At 42.8% G+C, this 20,771-nt stretch overlaps 1 long non-coding RNA gene across 10 annotated transcripts in view; it reads right to left on the bottom strand.

The window, feature by feature from the left end:
- LOC309351003 overlaps positions 1 to 20,771 on the bottom strand; it is a 124,904-nt gene that overhangs the window by 43,724 nt on the left and 60,409 nt on the right. For 6 of the 10 annotated variants that reach the window (XR_014160615.1, XR_014160616.1, XR_014160618.1 and 3 more), the window contains one exon: positions 2,577 to 2,745. This is a non-coding gene — a long non-coding RNA (uncharacterized lncRNA). Of the gene's footprint in view, positions 1 to 2,576; positions 2,746 to 4,303; positions 4,390 to 5,746; positions 6,008 to 6,037; positions 6,181 to 20,771 lie in introns of those variants that run through there. The other 4 variants (XR_014160617.1, XR_014160619.1, XR_014160623.1 and 1 more) reach the window with 3 other exon arrangements.

Here is a 20,771-nt window from a genome sequence, read left to right as displayed (position 1 = left end):
AACATGTACCTACTAGTCCTGGAATGTCTTGCTTATGAAAAACAGGGAGCTTTAACCATCTGATATTTGTGTAGAGTCAAAATCTATCCCTCCTGCCATCACTGAATAGATTAAGGTATGCATTCTTTAAAAGAAAGAAAGAGGAAGGGGGAACTCCAGAATACCTTTAATTTTTAGTCTTCCTTCATTCCAAAAGATTGCTGTCTCCAGCTAATTTCCTGTCTAGCACCAAGAGTGCCTAATTCAGGGGGTACCAAAACCCTGAATTAAGTTCCGAAGTTTAGGAATGACATGCTGCACATATTTTACACAGCTAAAGAGTCACCCAGCATCTTTGTCTGCTGTTGAGATATTCCTTCCTTGCAAAAAAAAAAAAAAAGTATTATTATGAGAGTTACCATCTCACTGCCCCCGCCCGCTGACACCTGGCAGCTCCTCTTGCTCGTAGCAACAGCATGGCAGACCAACATTCAACAAGTACTGCTTGTCTTCTCATGAGATTTCTGCCTGTTGCACTGCTGTTTGTTACAAGCGCAGTACCAACACCAGGGGGAAATGGTGGTGACCGTAGCAGTAGCAGCAGTGGTGCTGCAGAGAGAAAGAAAGAGGATCATGGGAGCAGAAATGTGGGGCTGAATCCTTGGCTGTACAAAATGTACATTGTGCTGCAATTGTACATTGTGCTGTACAAAATGTACATTGTATGCTAATGCAGCTGCTAAAAACATGAGAGTCCATTCAGAAGAGAATGGGGCAATTACGCCTATTATCTTCATAAGATGCCCCAGTTTTGCTACCCATAGAAGCCTGGGGTGGGCAATATTTTCTGCCTAGGGCCACCTTCCTTCAGGGATAATCTATTGTGGGACTGTGGGGTAGCTTTTGGTGGAACCAAAGCCAGTAATGGGCAGTACTAGAGCTTTGGCTTTGGGACACTTGGAAGGGTATGCACGCAAGATTTGGTTTTGACAGTGCATATTAGCAGCTTTCATATATAATAAATGAAGCAATGCTTCTCTAGTCCTTCCAAATATTCCTTCAGTGCAATCCAGAAATAAGGTCATTCTGTTCCTTGAGACTCTCAGGTAAGTGATTGCAATGTCAGCCACCTATTTACCCATCCCATGCTGCAAAAAAGACTGTAAAGCCCTCCCCAAATATTTGCAAGTCTCCAAAGAAAGGTTATTCCTTATTTGTGTAAAAAAAATTGTGTCTGCGTATGGATTTGCTGCATATGATGTGTGGCATGATCAAGAGGACCTTCTCAATGGATCAGCAAGAACGTGATGGGACATGCTGGCTCTTTGAAGCCAGTGGACCAAAATCACTTAGGCTTTAAAGAAGAAGAAGAAGCTTTAATTGTGCCCGAGAGGCTATTAGAAACCTTTCAAGTGCAGGCTTTCAAGTGCTAGGCCAGCAAAGAGTCTGAAAAATTATTATGGGAAATGGGCATTGCTGCAAAAGTATCGCTTTGTCTTCTGCACAAAATTGTCAGTGCACCTCAAGAAATTATAAGCATAGATGTGGACATGGTATGTCCTCAGAGTCCATAAGGTGCACAGGGCTTATTTGTTAACACAAATGGGAATGCAGATAAACAAGCTGACTTCTACTAGTTCTGTTGTCAGCCAATGCCACAAAGAGACCAGAGCCCACATTGCTTCTACCTCCTACTCCACACAAAAGAGGAACACAGAACATTGAATTTGGGCAGAAGTCATGGAGAAGCTCAAACATCCTCTCCAGATGGTGCATGCTTCCTGCAGTAAGTCTATCCAGTGGTGTAGCTTGGGTTGCCATCACCCAAGGCTGCACAGAGTTGGGGGTGGGTGGGAAGGAAATGGAGGGGGTATGTATGAAATTGTGTCACCCTGGAGATTGCAGCTGGAGAGATAGAAGAAGAAGAAGAAGAAGAAGAAGAAGAAGAAGAAGAAGAAGAGGAGGAGGAGGAGGAGTCGTGGAGGTTAATTCCTGACTGGCATGGAAAAGCCATTTTTAACAGAGCCCAGCGATGGAAGCACACAGCTGTATTGAGACAGCACCAGGTGTTGAAATGTTGTGCTCCTAACAATTTCATGCCCAGGGCCACTGCCCCCATACACCCCCACGCTGCACCACTGAGTCTATCTCAAGTCTGAGAAATGGGGAAGAAATGTGGGACCCCTTAAAATCTACCTGCCTCCTAAGCCTAAGTTCAGTCTTAGGCACAAGAGCTCCCACATATTGACCCAAACACAGCAAGGGAGATTGGCCCATGATATCTGGTGGACCTGTTTCCTCGCTCCTTGCATTCTTTGCCCTTTCCCACAGTTCACTCTTTTGCACAAAGTGCAGCATTAGCGTACGGTAATTGCTGTCAACCTCCCACACCTCTCAGATCTACTGTGAGGAAGAGGCAAAAGGGCAGGAAAGGAAAAACGTGTGTGCACACACATGAGCTTGTAGGCTCAAAGATAAACAAAATACTTTGGAAGAAGTACAAGAACTAAGGAGCTACAATAACTGGGTCACTGATTCTGAGCCAGGAAAAACATACACAAGTGGAAATAAGAGCAGTAGAAGAATTTTCATATTACCTCATCCAAAGGTTTAACGTGTCCAGACAGCAAGATGTTCTGTCTTCTGGAAAGTTATTGTGGGAAAGGAAGAAGGCATCTCTGAGGCATTTCCACACTGTCTAATCACAGCTATTTAGAGATACGATTCACGTGTCCGTACACGTGTAACCGGAGATGTCTTCAAAACCTAAGAAGAAGCAGAAGCAGCAAAAACATTAGGAGGACACATTATTAAATTGATCTCTGATAGTTTAAAAACAAACAACACAGTGATTGGGACTAAAAAAGCAAACAAACCCAACTGCATATTTAAATTATCTTTGGAGTAAGATGCTTAAACTTAGTTTATAACTATATGTGAATTCCCTCAAATGTAGGAAAACCACTGCAATCCACAGGACTCTCGTGATCATAGACCATTGGGTAAAACCTTTCCACATAAGGCAGAGCAAATTTTTAGTACCTTACCACTATACAGTTTGAGAAAAGGCACCATTATTTAGATAGCATCAATATAATGTGTCCTATCAATGTGGAATCTAGGATTTTGAACACTCTTGGTATGGCAAACAAGATGTCCAAATGAGGGACAGATCTGCTAGGAAAGTAATAACAGAGTGGCCCCAGAAGCAACTTTAGTTCACATTGCTTTAAAAAAATGGGTCTAGTATTGATTAATTTTTAGTTGTCTATATTTCAGCAATCCCAAAGTTTGAGAGTCAGCAGCACCAGGTTTTTTTTCCAACTGGAACTCAATTCTGACACCTCTCAGGTGGGTGCCAGAGAACAAGGGAGGAGTTCATGGTGACTTCCGGCACCCCTTTTTCTAGAAAAATAGCACTGGGTTGTAATGTTGCAAAAGGGCGGTGATCTGTCATGACACAGCCCCATTGAAGAAGATAATAGGGGTTACTTAGACCTCATTGCTGCTTGTGAAAGGGCCCACATAGCAGATCAAGCTTCAGGGCCCCAGAAACGTAGGTCCAAATGTAAGATTTGAAACGAGTGAATAAAAATTATGTCTGGAAAAGTCTTTTGCTTTGGATCATTTTTGCCCAGTAAATACATGCCTTACAGTTGCCTTTGTGTATTTGCTTTTTGCTAATCCAGGAAAAATTACTTGTGAGGTTTTAATGATAGTGTATTATAAAGTTTCCATTTTACTCAAAGGAGTGTGGGAAAAATATGCAGTAAAGGTCCTTTGTGGCTAGTGAAGGAAGAGCAGAGGAAGCACTGGCCATTGCAGACAACATCAGTTTACAGGTCCACAGTGGCCCTGCTCCTACTCCTGCTGCAGAGTCTGACTTATTGCAATGTTTGAACCTGGGTTTGCGGGTTGGAGAGCAAAAAAACATGAGCTCAGGTTCAGCTGCCACAGCAAGCCAGACTCTGGCATGTTTCCCAATAATGCTGCAGTAGGAGGAGGGAAGGGAGAAAGAAAGAACTTTTCAGCAAGTTGTCCAGCTTCCTTGCCCCACCACCTATCTGAATATGGAAATGGGGACCTTTGGACAAAGAATGGCTGTGCAGCATACCACGCTGTCCACAAACATGTTTGGATCAGGCCCCTTGTGTGTAAAAACAGGATAAACTTCACATGTAAATTTCACACTGGAAGAGGGGAATCAAAATTCAGGCTTTTGCTTTAAGGAGAATAGGAGGGGCACAGATCAGATGAAAAACCGCATTTAAAATAAATAAAAAAAATCTACCACAGTAAATATGACCTTCTGCCCCTGACTCACTTGGCTGGTCAACCATCAAGCATTCTGCCTTATTGCCAAAGCCATGTACTGAACCACAGTAGTGTATGTTTCTTTTTTAAAAATTTGTGCAGTTCCCAGAAAATATGTTATGTTTTGCTACAACAGCAATGTTTCTGGATTGTTCCACCTAATATTTAAAAGTAACAGAGCTTTCATTTTATTTCACCAAGCTAGCCACTTGGGAGTCCAGGAATAGCCAATGTTTATAAAAGAGTCTAGCTCATACAGTTAAAACTATATTTATTTCTTTTAGCTAGAGGATGCAATCCTGAAGTCTCTTTTTCTGAATTAGCTGCATTAATTTGGTCCAACGAGACCCTGTAGTCTAAGATTGTTGCAGTGGGACGTGAGCCAGAGCCAAAGTGGTGCTTGGTGTAGTGGTTAGCATGACATCTTCTCTGGCGATCACTCGTTGCCAAGTAAGATTGTCTTCCATAAACACGGTTTTAACAATGAGTCTGTAAGTGACTTTGGAGGCCAATTCTGGATCCACACGTCCTTCCACAGTGGGGACATTGGTTTCCATGCGGGAGTTGATCACGGTGTGGATTTGCCAAGCATGCCTTCCTCTTAGCACGTTTCTCCCTTGTGTCCTGAGTTTGGGTGTCTTCAAAGCCCATGACACCTTTGGTAAAGGCTGTTCTCCAACTGGAGCGCTTGCAGGCCAGTGTTTCCCAGTTGTCAGTGTTTATACTACATTTTTTAGATTTGCCTTGAGATAGTCTTTAAGCCTCTTTTGTTGACCACCAGCATTATGTCCATTTTTAAGTTCAGAATAGAGAAGTTGCTTTGGAAGACGATCATCAGGCATCCGCACAACATGACCAGTCCAACAAAGTTGATGTTGAAGTATCATTGCTTCAACATTGGTGATCTTTGCATCTTCCAGTACACTGATATTAGTTCGCCTGTCTTCCCAAGCGAGTGTAAAAAATTTCAGAGACACCGTTGATGGAATCTTTCAAGGAGTTGGAGATGGCGTTTATAAGTGGTCCATGTTTCACAAGCATATAGTAAGGTTGGTAGTACAATAGCTTTGTAAACAAGCATTTTGGTTTCCCTGCAAATGTCCCAGTCCTCAAACACTCTGCACTTCAATCAGGAGAAAGCCCCACTCTCAGAGCCCAGGCAATGCTGGATTTCGGCATCAGTGTTGGCCCTTGTGGAAAGATAACTGCCTAGGTAGGAGAAGTGATCAACATTTTCCAACATTACACCATTGAGTTGGATTTGTGGCACTGCAGAGGGGTTATTTTGTACTTGTTGGTGCAGCACTTTGGTTTTTTGGATGTTGAGTGATAGGCCAAGCTTTTCGTAAGCTTCTGCAAAGGTACTTAGGATGGTTTGGAGATCATGCTCTGAGCATGCGCACACTACGTTGTCATCAGCATACTGAAACTCTATGACAGAAGTTACGGTAACCTTACTCTTTGCTTTCAGCCTGCTCAGATTGAAGAGCTTTCCATCTGTTCGATATATGATTTCTACTCCAGTGAGGAGTTTCCCTTCGACAAAGTGTAGGATCATGGCCTTCACAGCCATTGTAACATACTGTTTGTTATCATCCGCCTGTTCTGCCATTGAGGACTTCTTGGATCCTTCTTTGTCTAGCTCCTTCCCTTTGACCTTACCGCTTTGGGTGACCCTGCTGGGAGTACGAGATTCCCGACGGCTTCACTCACAAGGGTCATAGGAACATGCAAGCCCACTCACCATGACAAGGTGATGATCCAGCAAGTGGGGGTTAGCATGTAGGACTGGGGAGACCCAGGTTCAAACCTTCATTCAGCCAAGGAGATTACTGGGTGACCGTGAGCCAGTCACTCTTTTTCAGCCTAATCTATTTCACAGGGTCACTGTAAGGATGGAAGGAAAAGCAAAGGTTGCATAAAAATGTAATAAATAATAATTCAGCCAAACTCATTTAAAAAAAATCCTATCTTACAAGTTTCAGTAGGAGAGAGTCCCATGCTATGTTGTTACTTTCAGGTGTGGCAGCTGAAAATAAACTAAGAAAGATGCTCATGTTCTATGTAATAGTAGCTCAAGAATGTACAAAGGAAAATATTCAATTGTGCAATCAAACTGTCCTACAAAACACAGCCCAGTATTCCGTAGAATGAGCACTCAACAAAGCATTCAGTGAAAATATTTCATTATTTTTCAGAATAATGCATCCTTGCTCAAAATGATTCTGCACAAAATATCCCAACATACGTAGTAATGTACTATGGAATGTGAACTGCATCATGAACTGGTGAGGAAATTTTTCAGATTATAACCCTAGAGATGCTTGGCTGATTAGGTCAGATTGCTAATACAATATGTTCTTATTTTGTATTTTTATGTTGTGAATTGCCCTGTTTTCTTTGGATGAAGGGTGGTATACAAATTTAATAAATAATAATCAGAGAGAGAGAGAGAGGGAGAGACCACCTCCTTGTTCTCGTTGGCTTCCTTTTTGGGGAATCCAAAGCTCACCTGTCTGCCCCCTTCCTACCACCAGCACACCGCCCACGTCAAACTTTCTCACTGGATCCTGCTTTCCTCGACTTTGTGGCCTGGTTCACACATTCAGACCTAGCAGGGATTGAATGGAGGTGCCAGCTGCATAACTCAGCACCTCCATGTAGTGCATGTCTTAAAGCTGCATGTCTTATTTGTATGCATAGATGCACATTTTGAAGAGATCGCCACAATTTAAATAGAAATCGAATATGTTTCACCATAGTGGGGTAAGGAGGAATGTTATCAGGTGACCTGTGTGACTGTTCAGATGGCTCTCCAAGCACTAGCTGTTGATGAGAGAGTTTGAGGCTCCCCCTGTTCTTAGGGTTCTCTAACTGGGATTGGGGAGTTCTTCAACTAGAGGACCATTCTCTCAAATAGAGGTCACCCTATTCCAGAACCATGCGTTTCCATGGTAAAATCACCTGTCCTATCAAATTCCAGCTGATTCCATTTGCAGTCAGAATGTCTATTATCAACAACTGCTGCCTTCAACATATTCTCCAAGTGCTTTCATACACAAATTTGTATGCAAAATTATTCATTCTTGCATATGAATATATGAAGTTCCACTATATTGTCAGAAGCATCTAGCTGGCTACTATCCATTAGGGATTTGTTCAGAGATCTTTCATAGGTTTGCTCAATATCCTTTCTAACTAGTGACTCCAGTGGCTAAATGTGAGCCCTTAAGCATATGAAACACATACTCTACCTTTGCATTATCTGCCGTTAACCTATGACCTCTTCCCAAAACGGCATTTCTAGCTTTCCTACAGTTGCACTGCATCATATATTTTATAGTCTTAGGACAACACTCATAGTCATTTTCCCTACAGTTGGCACTTGTTTCTCAGTCTTGCAGTAGTGCTAAAACAATAGATTACTTCCTAGCTCAGCACATAGGTGATTTTTTCAAAAGCACTGTGAATTTCACAAGTCATAAATCAGTCGGCAGTTTCAGAAGATGCCTCTGTATGAATAGAACCCCATTTTTTTGTTTTTAAGATAAATGAATCATCTACTCTCATGGGGGTTTGCACATTTTATGCTAAATGTTAAGAGAGCTGCCACTAATTTAGCCTCCTTCCTGTGGGTGCCAGTGCCTTGAACAATGAGTAATGAACTTTATTTGAAGGGAAAGGGCTTGACAGTTAAAAATGTAGGCTAAAACAGTGGACCTTGGAAAAAGCCAAATCACTACTGATGAGAACAACTGGCATAAAAAAAGATCAGCTGTAACCCTGGAAACAGGAACACTGAAGTGCCAACCTCAGCAACAAGCACACAGCTCATACCTGGTATTTTATATTGTGCCTTTGTTGTGTCACTGAAAACATGCTAATATATTTTTTTCTCAGAACACATAAACAAGATGTTGCCTGGGGATAGATTAAAAAAAAGCACCCAAGTGTGCTCATGTGTCTGTCTATCAGCTGGCACAACAGTGGGTGTGTATGAGCAGCACCTGACAGTTGTGCAACGCTGGCCTTCGCTTCAAGTACATCAGTGCAGGCTGAACTGTAACATGTCTAAATACAATGCCTGGCAAGCCTAAACCAATATCAACATGCATCTAAGAAAACTTCTGGGAAACAGAAGAAATGAGCTTTTGCTCATTAAAGCCCTCTTCAGAAAAAGCACTCAGGTACTCAGCAGAAGGATGAGCTCAGCTGTGCTGGCTTGCCATGCTCTCAATAAAGGTAAAGGTAAAGGGACCCCTGACCATTAGGTCCAGTCATGACCGACTCTGGGGTTGCGGTGCTCATCTTGCTTTATTGGCCAGGGGAGCCAGCGTACAGCTTCCGGGTCATGGGGCCAGCATGACGAAGCCGCTTCTGGCGAACCAGAGCAGCGCACGGAAACGCCGTTTACCTTCTCGCCTATTTATCTACTTGCACTTTGTGCTTTCGAACTGCTAGGTTGGCAGGAGCAGGGACTGAGAAACGGGAGCTCACACCGTCGTGGGGATTCAAACCGCCAACCTTCTGATCAGCAAGCCCTAGACTCAGTGGTTTAGACCACAGCACCACCCGCGTCCCTGTGCTCTCAATACTGGGTGCCATTCACTGGTCATAACATTTCTTCTCTGCCCAAGGATGATGTGTTCAATTCAATGCATGAAAGAGGCCTCTATGCATGTACAGCTGTATGCATGTGGGGTTCCAGAGTATCAGGGATGTGGACTAGAGGGGTACACTGATATCAGGTTCCAGACATAGGACATCCCAAGAGGACCACACTTGTACATTCCCTTGGAGAGGGCTCAACGTGCACAATGATGTGTTCATTCTGGGAGCCTTTGCTCATGACTGCAGCAGTATGTCTCCACAGCAGCTTCTTTCCATATCCCTGCCACCGTTCCCTGAAGGAGTAGGTGCAACGTTTGGAGTTGCAGCTAGATACCTCACTGTCACCAAATGTCCAGGTGAACTCAGTGGTTTGGAGTGTTCATTATTCAGCTTTGGTTGGTGTGCCAACTATGGCTGTCCCTGGACAGGAATAGCCTTGTCATAGTGTTCCATACATTAGTAACCTCACCACTCTGATGTGCTATATGTGGTGCTACCCTTAGGCCTGGTTTGGAAGCTGCGCAAGTTAGAGTAGCTAGGGTGCTTAGTTGGGTCATTCAGTTTTACACATATTATCCCAGTGCTGAAAGATCTGCACTGACTACACATTAGTCACTAGGACAAGTCCAAAGTTTCGTTGCTGATATTTAAAGTCACAAACTTAAATATCTTATGGACTGCTTCTCCCTGGTACATGAGAACCTGCTGTTTAAGATCTTCTAAGGAGACTCTATTGGCCACTCTATGACCAGCAGATTGTTGCTTAATCACAACGTAGAAGTGGGTCTTTTTGGCCGTTACACTCACTGTACTCTGGAATTCTGTCTTTTGGGTAACTCATGAGATGGATACAGTAATGACATTTAAAAGCATCTTAAAATATCTGGAACCACTACACTGACTACCCCAATCCAGCCTAACCCTCTCACAAATATCTTGTTTCTTTATCTGGAGGATTTCTTTATTTGTATGAAAAGACATTAGGTCACAAAAGCTGTCCTCTGTCACCTGAAGTGGTACAGAACAGGTCCAGGTTTACTACCTCAGAACTAGGCTGTGGAAGGGGTTTGCAAATATGAAACAACAACCAATGAAATAATCTAAAACCCAAAATGGTTGACATATTTACCATGATTTAGGCCCTGGATTGTTTTAATTGTCTTTTAAGCAACCACAGATGAAGATCTGTATTAATAATAATAATAAAAAATAATAACAATAAATTTTATTTATATCCCGCCCTCCCCAGCCGAAGCCAGGCTCAGGGCGGCTAACAACAATCAAATAATCAAACAATCAAATAATCCAACATTCTAAAAACATTTCATTATAAAAATTAATTAAAATCAAATTAATGGCAACCGTTAAGCAAAATTCTGTGCAGGTTGCCAGAGGAGGGAGTCAGGCTGCACCCTGACCAAAGGCCTGGTGGAACAACTCTGTCTTGCAGGCCCTGCGGAAAGATGTCAGGTCCCGCAGGGCCCTAGTCTCTTGTGACAGAGCATTCCACCAGATTGGAGCCGCAGCTGAGAAAGCCCTAGCTCTAGTTGAGGCCAGCCTAACCTCTCTGTGGCCTGGGACCTTCAGGATGTTTTTATTTGCAGACCGTAGGTTCCTCTGTGGGGCATACCAGGAGAGGCGGTCCCGTAGGTACGAGGGTCCTAGGCCGTATAGGGCTTTAAAGGTTAAAACCAGCACCTTAAACCTGATCCTGTACTCCACTGGGAGCCAGTGCAGCTGGTATAGTACCGGATGAATGTGATCTCGCAGCGAAGACCCCATAAGGATATCGCCTTATGCATATCTCATAAGCCCCCATAAGGATATGCCTTATCGCATATCGCCGCAGCATTCTGCACCCGCTGGAGTTTCTGGGTCAGTCTCAAGGGCAGCCCCACGTAGAGCGAGTTACAATAATCCAGTCTGGAGGTGACCGTTGCGTGGATCACAGTGGCTAGGTCAGGGCAAGAGAGATAAGGGGCCAACTGCTTAGCTTGGCGGAGATGAAAAAATGCCGCCTTTGTTATAGCTGTAATCTGCGCCTCCATAGGGAGGGAGGTATCGAAGATTACACCCAAACTCTTAACGGACGGTGCTGGCACTAATTGCACCCCCGCAAGAGATGGGAGTTGCCCCCTCAATCCCATATCGTCCCATCCCAGCCAGAGGACCTCTGTCTTCGAAGGATTTAACTTCAACCGGCTCCCACGTAACCATCCAGCCACAGCTTCCAAACATCTGGTCAGTGTGTCTGGGGCCAAGTCAGGATGGCCATCCATCAACAGATAGAGTTGGGTGTCATCGGCATACTGATGGCAACCCAGCCCAAAACTCCGGACAAGCTGGGTGAGGGGGCGCATAAAGATGTTAAAAAGCATCGGGGAGAGTATCGCACCCTGAGGCACTCCACACACCAAGGAGTGGCGCAATGACCCCCCCCCAAGCGTCACCCTCTGTCCCCGACCAGAGAGAAACGAGCGCAGCCATTGAAGGACTGTCCCCTGGATCCCCACGTCGGCAAGGAGTTCGTGATCGACCTTGTCGAAGGCTGTTGACAGGTCTAGAAGAATCAGCAGCCCCAACCTGTCTTGATCCAGCTGCCTGCGGAGATCATCTGTTAGGGCGACCAGAGCCGTCTTGGTCCCATGACCAGCGCGGAAGCCGGACTGGAATGGATCCAGAGCCGATGTTTCATCCAGAAACCTACCAAGCTGTTCAGCAACCGCTCTCTCAATCACCTTACCCAGGAATGGAAGATTCGAAACCGGGCGGTAATTGGATAGATCTAGGGAATCTAATGATGTTTTCTTTAAGAGCGGGCGCACCACTGCCTCCTTCAATTCCCCTGGGAATATCCCGGTGCCAAGGGACAAATTGATGATATCCCCCAGGGGGGCCTGCACCTCATCTGGACACGCTCTAAGCAGCCAAGACGGGCACGGGTGAAGAGGACAGGTGGTGGGCTTCCCAGCTTGGAGGAGTCTGTCCACATCAGCTGGGGATATCCGGTCAAAGTGGTCCAATACTGGACCCGAGGTGTGTGGACCCGATTAGGACCATGGTGTGTGGGGAAGGGGGTCTGATTCTTCTCTCACACATCATCTGAAGCATCAGCACCATCTCACACTCAGAAACAATGGATGAGTCAGAGAAAAATAGCAGATTGTGGTATTCTGGGGAGGAAAACAGCATGGGGGGAGTAACACCCCCTCCTCACATGCTGGATCAGAGATCTCTGGGGCTTCTATTTTGTGTAAATTATCACCAGATAACACACTTGGGTCTCAGAAGTATTTCATTCAGAATCCAAATAGGACAAGCAAGGCAAGATTTGTTAAGGAGGTGAGATTATTATTATAATAATTTATTGAATTTATATACTGCTCTATACCTGGAGGTCTCAGGGCAGTTCTCAGAAAAAGATAAGTCTTTTTCTCAATGCACTTTAGAAAATTACAAATTATGTGCAGTGTCTTCTGTATATAGTCATTCTTTCAGGGGGGTTTTTACTGCAAGCATTTAAACATTTATGACTGGATCTGTCTCCTCTTCAGGAGCAGAAAATGGAAAAGAGTCACAATGGCAGACAGAGAGAAAACTGATGGAAAGTACAGCATTAAGTCATCGCCAGCATGAAAATGCTTACAGCAAAGAGCCCAAGGGAGATGGAGAAAGAGACACAAAATGCTACCTACAGCCTATGAAGCACATTAATAACAGTGAAGAAGCTGCCTCATAGCATCAACAAAGTAGCTCAAGGTTTTGCAGATCTAACCTGACACCATTCCAGCGATATCAGCACATGACTTCAAACACTACACCAGGAGACAAGGAGCTTAATGACTACTCTCTGGTTTAGCACACTGAATATTGGTAATATTTTTGAAACTCATAAAGTATCATCTGTCACCTTCAGGCAAAAAGAAAAAAAGCACATTGCTGTACTAAGTAAAATGATCTTAGAAAAATATGTCAGGCCAGAACTTGACAGCTGTGCCTTAAAATAAATAAACATACATTGAGAGATTTTTCTTCAGGTCCACTTTTTCTGCGATGGGGGAGAGAACAAGAAGTGTGAAAATTCAAAAACACACCTGATTCAAAGACACTTTCAAAGTCTATTCATTTACTGCTTTGAGGTGTTGGATAGCTCTGATAGGTGTTCATCCTTTAAGCAAAGCTGGATTTTTAATTTATTTTTTAATGTAGGTCTACAAGGATAGCATAGCCCATAGATCCCAACACTAGAACCCACAATTCCTACCCATTCACTGCTCCTCTTTTTCCTACCCCTGCAAAGAAACAATTGGAAATAGAAGTCTTCCTGGTGTCTGCATCAGACCAAGGAAGAGAAGGGAAGGTGTTTCCTAGGCACCTTCTTCTATAAGTTAAGAATCAATCTTCTCATCCATTCATCTCACCTGAAGTTCAGCCTCAGGTGCTGTCACTACTAGCAGGAAGCCTTCCGTTCTCTATACTGTGACCACTCTTATATACCACATCAGACAATTTGTCCATCTAGCTCAATAATATCTACTGTGACTCATACCAGCTTTCCAGGTACTCGGGCAGAGATCTTTTACATCACCTGCAACTGTCCTCTGAAATTAAACTCTAAAAGGTGGGGCCTTCATGTGCTCCATATTAAAGTTATAAGTTTAATGTACATAAAATGCTGTGTTTTAATGCATTGTATTGAAAATGCTGTAAAGGCATTTTACTGTAGGCAAAAAGTTGCACTTTGTCAAAAGCGTCAATGAAGGCTGCTATTTTGCCATTTCAGTGCACTAAACTACCTGATGACTCATCACCGGAAACAGGAAGTCCTGAGTTCTCACAGCAGGAAGCTGAAACCTGAGAAGCCAGCCTGTGCTTTATTGGAGATGGCTAGTACTGGCAGCAGCAGATGGTAGAAAGTTTACTGAACAGCATAAAGGACTGAACCCCATTGCTTGTTTGCAATGTGCTACTTGGCCATTTTATAACACTTATCTTATTGTAACTAGTATTTAAGACTGTTTGGCAGTAAAGCTTTGGAACTCATTTTTGTGGTGGAGAGAATTCATTTTGACACAAGGTCCAGATCAGGGATTCTGATCCTGGTCCCTGTGGGCATCGCTGGAGTGTGTATCAGTGTGCCCTACCCTGTTATTCCCCACCCCCATTCTGCCCCTGTTCTGCCTATTTCATAATGTGTTGAGTGATACTTTGGGGTCACTTCTGGGTTCAACTCCATGTGCGTGTGTGCAATCACTCATCTTTTGGGTGCTTGTTAATCGGTCGTTGCCTGTAATAAAAATACTGTAGATTGAAATGTCCATAGAACACAATACCCAGGGCATGTAACCCTATCATGAGGCAAAGTGAGGCAGCTACCTCAGGGAGGTGGAAAAAGAGCGGCAGTGGTGCTGAGGTGTTGAAGCACATATCGCTAATTAACTGTATATACGCAGGATTTAATATTATGAGGCAATGTGAATATATATTTTCCAGGAATAAGGAATGCATGAAATAATATTTAAAGGTCCGCGTGGAAAAGTATGAATAGAGTGAGTTATCAGCACCTTAGTTTGAAGGGACAGAGGGGAAGGGGAGAAACCTGGCACCATTGGTGGAAAGATTTTAAGGTTTTAATTATTGTAACATCTGCAAGTACGCCCAGGCTGCTTGTCTACACTCCTGTGAGGCAATTTTTTCTGGTTTCTGCTTCTATGAACTACAAATTTGGCTTCCACCACCAGTTAAAGTACTTGACGATATCAGAGTGACACAACAGAACTGGAGTGTGCCACTGAATCTGACTCACAAACCACTTCGTTCCCATAATCCAGTCTGTCGGCTGCCTAAAGGCAGTGCAAAGAGATCCATGGACATCTTCAGATACCGGCAGCTTCTGTACATGTTTAATGCAAACACTGAATCCCTACACTGGCTTTTTGGAGCAGACTTCTCTGAACTCCCATTTCAAAAGAGCCTGGAAACCTGCTCCTTCCAAAAGGTGAAGTTTGGAATAATGGAGGTAGAGGGAAGTCACATTGAAGCCAATATATCAGAGGGTCTCTATAATGAGGCAAGCAAGTCAAAAGCAGGGCCATTCAACCTGCTCAGAAGAGCAAGGTTAAAAATAGCTGACTTTCTCCTATGATATCTGTCACTGGTTTTTTATAAGTCTTATTGGAGATTCATGAAATTAAAAATATGAGATCTAGTGCTCACTGCATTATCCATTTCATGAATTGCATTTGTCTAAATAATTTATATGCTCCCTCCACCATCATGATAACAGTGAGTTTGGATATCCTTCATTATGCTTATCCCCCAGACACCCACTGTGAGGTAGAGTAGACTTATCCCCCTTTCTACAGATGGGGTATTAAGGCATAGGGAGATTAATGGATGGGATTTTCATAAGTCTTTACTTTGCCCATTTATCCAGCTGAGATCATTCTGTGGTGCTGGATAAACCAATGGGCTGATGGTAAACTAAGGCCTTTGCTCTCATGTGATTCTTTGAAAACAAACAATTTTACCACGGTCATGTTAGTTATCATCTGAAGCTTCCATCTCATGTTTGCTTGCCCATGATAGTCACTTTCATTGTGTGTTATCAAGTACTTCATCAATGGTGAGAAGTGGGGAAAGCTTGCTGTGATGAGCTTAAATTAGGGATGATTGAGACTTTTGTCTAATTTCCAGATAAAGTGAATCAGCCTGATACATACTTCCTGAGCGAATACATGGGTCAGAATGCAGTGGCCTTTCAGTTTTCTTGCATTACTCCAAAGTTTGGAGTACAATTCTTGTCTTGGGGAAAGGGTGCCAAAATGTGTACTTAGTTTGCATTCCTGTGCACATTTAGTTGCGACTTACATCTCAGTAGACAAGTGAACTTAAAACACACACCTATAAGACAATGGCTGCCAATAACTGTCAGAACTGACACTGAATGATCTTACTGCACCTGAGGTGAACCACAAAATGGCATCTCCCTCCTCACCACGACAGGAGTCCTACTTTAGAGTTGAAGTTTTCAAATTCATCCTTGAATGATCTCCAGCCATTTAAGAAAAAACCACTTTGAGCTTCCCATGCATTGTACTCATATTGACTCTATGGAAATGTAGTATTTCCTCATCAAGTCGCTCAGTAGAGCAAAACTTTGCTTTTTGTCCTCAGTGCATCAGTGGTAGTTGGTGCCCATTGCGGCTGGAAGGGCAGAAGGCAGGGAGACCAAAACTGGGTGGAGCCAGAGCCAATGGCAGGTAGCGACAGAGCCAATAAACTTTAGTTTTGTCTTCATCCTCCTCCCTGCTGTGTTCTACAAGGGCAACACAGAGTAAAGAGGACAGGGCTGACGACCAGACCCACTGCTTGGACTGGTTGTATGCAGGGCTTTTTTCGGCTGGAACTCAGTTCCGGCACGTCTCAGATGAGTGTCATTGCCGGTATAAGAGAACAAGGGAGGTGTTCATGGTGAGTTCTGGCACCTCTTTTTTAAATTATTTTTTAAAGAAAAACAGCACTGCTTCCACAGTGCACCAGCCTCCACTACCACCCCCTGGTGCTTAAAGATAAAGACATCAATCTATCACCTGATGGTCCTGCAGCTGTGGCCAGTGGTTCTGGGGGCATATTCAATGGTATGTTATACTATTTGTACTATAGCCATTTTCAAAGTATTCAGTAGATTTAATTTTTTTTAAAAAAAATAATTTTTATTAATTTTACAACATAAACAAAAAACAAACAAACATAACACGACTTCCCCAAACCTCCCCTTCACTGCATTCTTGTTTTAAAATTTTTTAGCAATCCTTCATCCCTTTTTATATTTAATTCTCTCTAAAGTTTTTTAAGTTTCAATTTTTACAGCTGTAATTCTTTATATCCAATCCCTTGACATCTTAACATTCCGAAATTTTACAACAATTTTTAAGATAGATTTTGAATTTTTTCCAGTCTTCTTCCACTGTGTCTCTCCTCTGGTCACGGATTCTGCCGGTCATCTCTGCCAGTCCCATAAATTCAGTCACCTTGGTCTGCCATTCTTCCAGAGTAGGTAATTCTTTAGTCTTCCAATACTTTGCCAAAAGAATTCTTGCTGCTGTTGTTGCGTACATAAAAAATGTTCTATCTTTCTTTGGAACCATTTGGCCTACCATGCCCAAGAGAAAAGCCTCCGGTTTCTTTACAAATGTCCACTTAAGGATTTTCTTAATTTCATTATAGATCATTTCCCAGTAGGCCTTAATCTTCGGGCAGGCCCACCAAAGATGATAAAAAGTTCCTTCACATTCATTACACTTCCAACAGTTGTTATTGGGCAAATGATATATCTTTGCAAGCTTGACTGGGGTCATGTACCACCTATAGATCATTTTCATTATATTCTCTTTTAAGGCACTACATGCCGTAAATTTAATACCTGTGGTCCATAACTGCTCCCAGTCAGCAAACATAATATCATGACCAATATCTTGTGCCCACTTAATCATGGCTGATTTAACCGTTTCATCCTGTGTGTTCCATTTTAGCAGCAAATTATACATTCTAGACAAATTCTTAGTATTGGGTTCTAGCAATTCTGTTTCTAACTTTGACCTCTCCTTCTGGAATCCTAGTTTCCTGTCCTGCTTAAAGGTCTCATTAATCTGGTAATAATGTAACCAGTCTCGGACTTTAGGTTTCAATTTCTCAAAACTCTGTAGTTTCAACTTTTCACCATCATATTCTATAATTTCATAATATTTTGGCCAGTCTGAATCCATGTTCAGTCTTTTTACCGCCTTGGCTTCCATTGGTGACAACCACCTGGGGGTTTTACTCTCTAACAAATCTTTATATCGGTTCCATACATTATACAGTGCTTTCCTGACAATATGGTTTTTAAAGTTTCTATGTACCTTCCGGTCGGCGCCAGCGTTTAATGGCGGTCCTTGCAGGACTGCTCCGCGAGTTCGGGTCTTACCCGCTACGGCAAGCGGGGGACCCCTAAAATCACAGGCGCTGAAGCCTGTGAGCAAGGAGATTCGGTGGGCACCTTTGCGCCCCCCGGTATCGTGAAAGAGCCTTTTTAAAGGCTCCAGAGCGGCATCGGGGCAAGCGCGGTGCTGAGGATCGCTACCCAGCTTGCGGAGTGAAGCCGCGTCGCCATTGACGGAGAGCGCTGATTCCTTTCTGAAACTAACGATTGGCAACAACAATACCCGTGAGTAAGAACGGAAAATTAAGGAAACGGGACTTTAAAAATTTAGAAGATTTGGCTGAAAACGGGAAAGGCAAAATTAAGGAAGTCAGCCTCCCGGATCTGCATGAGTAACGGAGCAATGAAAAGACTGAGCTGTACTTAAAAGGAAAGTTATTTTAAACTTTACCAGACCAGACATCGAAAGGATCTCCCCCCTGTAGAGCAGGGGAAGGGGGGGGGGAAACAGAATTAATCTAACCTGTAAAAGAAAGAAAGAGTTATGAACGGGGAAGCTTCCGCTGCCGACACTTCTGGCCAGACTGCCGGAGCAGCGATCGCCTAGAAAAGGAACTGTCAAGTGAGCTGTCAAAAGATAGCGGCTACAAAATAAGACCTACTTGAAACATAATAACGGGACTTTGGTGGATTACAGTTTTAATACCAGAAAGTGCTACAAAGTAGGGACTTTTGGTTGGACTTGTGCTTTTGGAACTTTCCGTTTCTTTGTAGCTGTTACCTCTGTTTGGATACAATTTCTCCCTCTAGAGGGCTTCAGTTGCATTACGGTGTATTTAGCGGGATTTTCCACTTGCAACTTTCCTGTGTGAACGACCTTGAGTTATGAGCAACCCGCTGGAAGAAATTTCAACAAGAAGTAAAACAAAGCAGGCTCAAAAACAAGTTCAAAAAAGAGGTTCTATATCAGGAGCAGCAGCTGCACAAGAGAAAACAACAGCAGCATCAATGGATTCTATGACACAGGCTCTGCTCAGAATAAATCAATCTTTAGAAGTACTTACTAAGCAGTCTGCAGAGCTTACTAAACAGTCTACAGAGAACTCTAAGAAACTGACGGAGCTGACAACAAGACTAGACCTGAACACAACGACAATATCATCTAATACAGACTCTATCAATCGTTTAATCCAAGAGAGTACGGAAACAAGGAAAATAGCTGAGAGTGCCAGGACCACTGCTGAAGAAACCAAGGGAAAATTTGCGCCTATTGCCAAGAAAGTACTTAAACATGATGCAGCTTTAGCCCTATTGGAATTGGAGAGGAAAAGCAAGAACCTGAAACTGAGATTGGTACCAGAAGAGGAAGAGGACAAGCTTGGGGAATTCCTTACAGATAAATTTCAAGATTTTTGGAATGATGAGCTAGATGGAGAGGAAGATGAATTTGTAATAACTACAGCCTTTCGGATTGGCAGGAAGCAAGGCAAGAAACCAAGAGATTGCTTAATCACCCTGAGATCAAAGGAACAAAGAGATAAAATATTGAATTTACATTTCCAGAAGGCCTTGGTCATTAAAAACTCCCAGATACAGATCTTCAAGGATATTCCTAAACACTTTTTGGAGGTTAGAATTCAATTTAAAGATTTAGTTGATTTACTTAAACAGAACAATATTCCATTCAGGTGGGAATTCCCACAAGGGCTGTCCTTCAACTTTAAAGGGAAGAAAATTAAAATAAAAACAAATCAGGATAAAGAACTTTTTCTGGAAAGAAACTTAGAGGATCTTCAGAAAGGAACTGTTAGTGAGAGGGAAATACCGGACATTTCAAACCTATCATTTGGATTGAACCAAGCACCGACCGAGGAGGAACAACAACTTGGTGCAGTCGGTGGAAGAGGTACCCAGCAATAAAAATGTCTCTGCAACTCTTGAGTTGGAATTGTAATGGTCTAAACCATCCCCGAAAAAGGGGCCAAGTGTTTCATATATTAAAGAAAGAACACTTAGATGTAATTTGCTTACAAGAAACCCACATTACCAGGACACACAGAAAACTTCTAACAAATAAGAGACTAGGATTAGAATTTATCTCATCAGATAGAGTCAAGAAAAGAGGAGTAGTGATTTATGTTAAGGAAAAATTCGAGCCAAAAATGATCTTTAAGGACGAGCAAGGAAGATACCTGGCAGTGGAAATTCAAATTCAAGGAGAAAAGATTTTGATTGTTGGAGTTTACGCACCAAATGAGGGGAAGGCTGAATTCTTCAAGAAGTTGCATGAGACTTTAATGGACTTTTTGGACCTTAAAATTATAATGATGGGCGATATGAATGGAGTTGTCTCCACAAACATGGACAAGGCCCAAAGACAAGTAATATCCAATGATGGAAGACTACCAAAGACTTTTTTTGAACTGACTGACACTATGGACCTGATTGACATTTGGAGAACTAGGAACCCTCTGGAAAGGGAGGGGACTTTTTTCTCTGAAGCAAAAATGACATGGACTAGAATCGACCAAATATGGATTTCTAGTAATCTGGCATCAAGGGTTAAAAAAACAGAAATTTGCCCAAAAACCTGCTCCGACCATAATGCTGTGAAGATGGAAATGAGACTGACAACAGCTGGAACCTTTAGATGGAGAATGAATGACACTCTTTTTGGAGATGAAGAAATTTCTAAAAAGGCCCAAAAGACACTTAAAGACTACTTCGAGATAAACCTGAGATCAGATGTCGAAAAAAGAGTAATTTGGGACGCAAGCAAAGCCGTGATGCGTGGCTTCCTAATACAACAGAATTCAATAAAGAGGAAAAAACAGAATGAGAGGAAAGAGAAAATTTGGAACCTAATAAAAGAAGGGGAGAAGAAACTGAGATCTAAGCCTAAGTCTCATGAGATTTTAAGAGAAATAAAGTTTTATCAAACACA

This window comes from Podarcis erhardii (assembly GCF_964252035.2).
Source record: "Podarcis erhardii genome assembly, chromosome: 10".
Classification (NCBI taxonomy): domain Eukaryota; kingdom Metazoa; phylum Chordata; class Lepidosauria; order Squamata; family Lacertidae; genus Podarcis; species Podarcis erhardii.
This window is presented reverse-complemented; position numbering and strand designations above follow the sequence as displayed.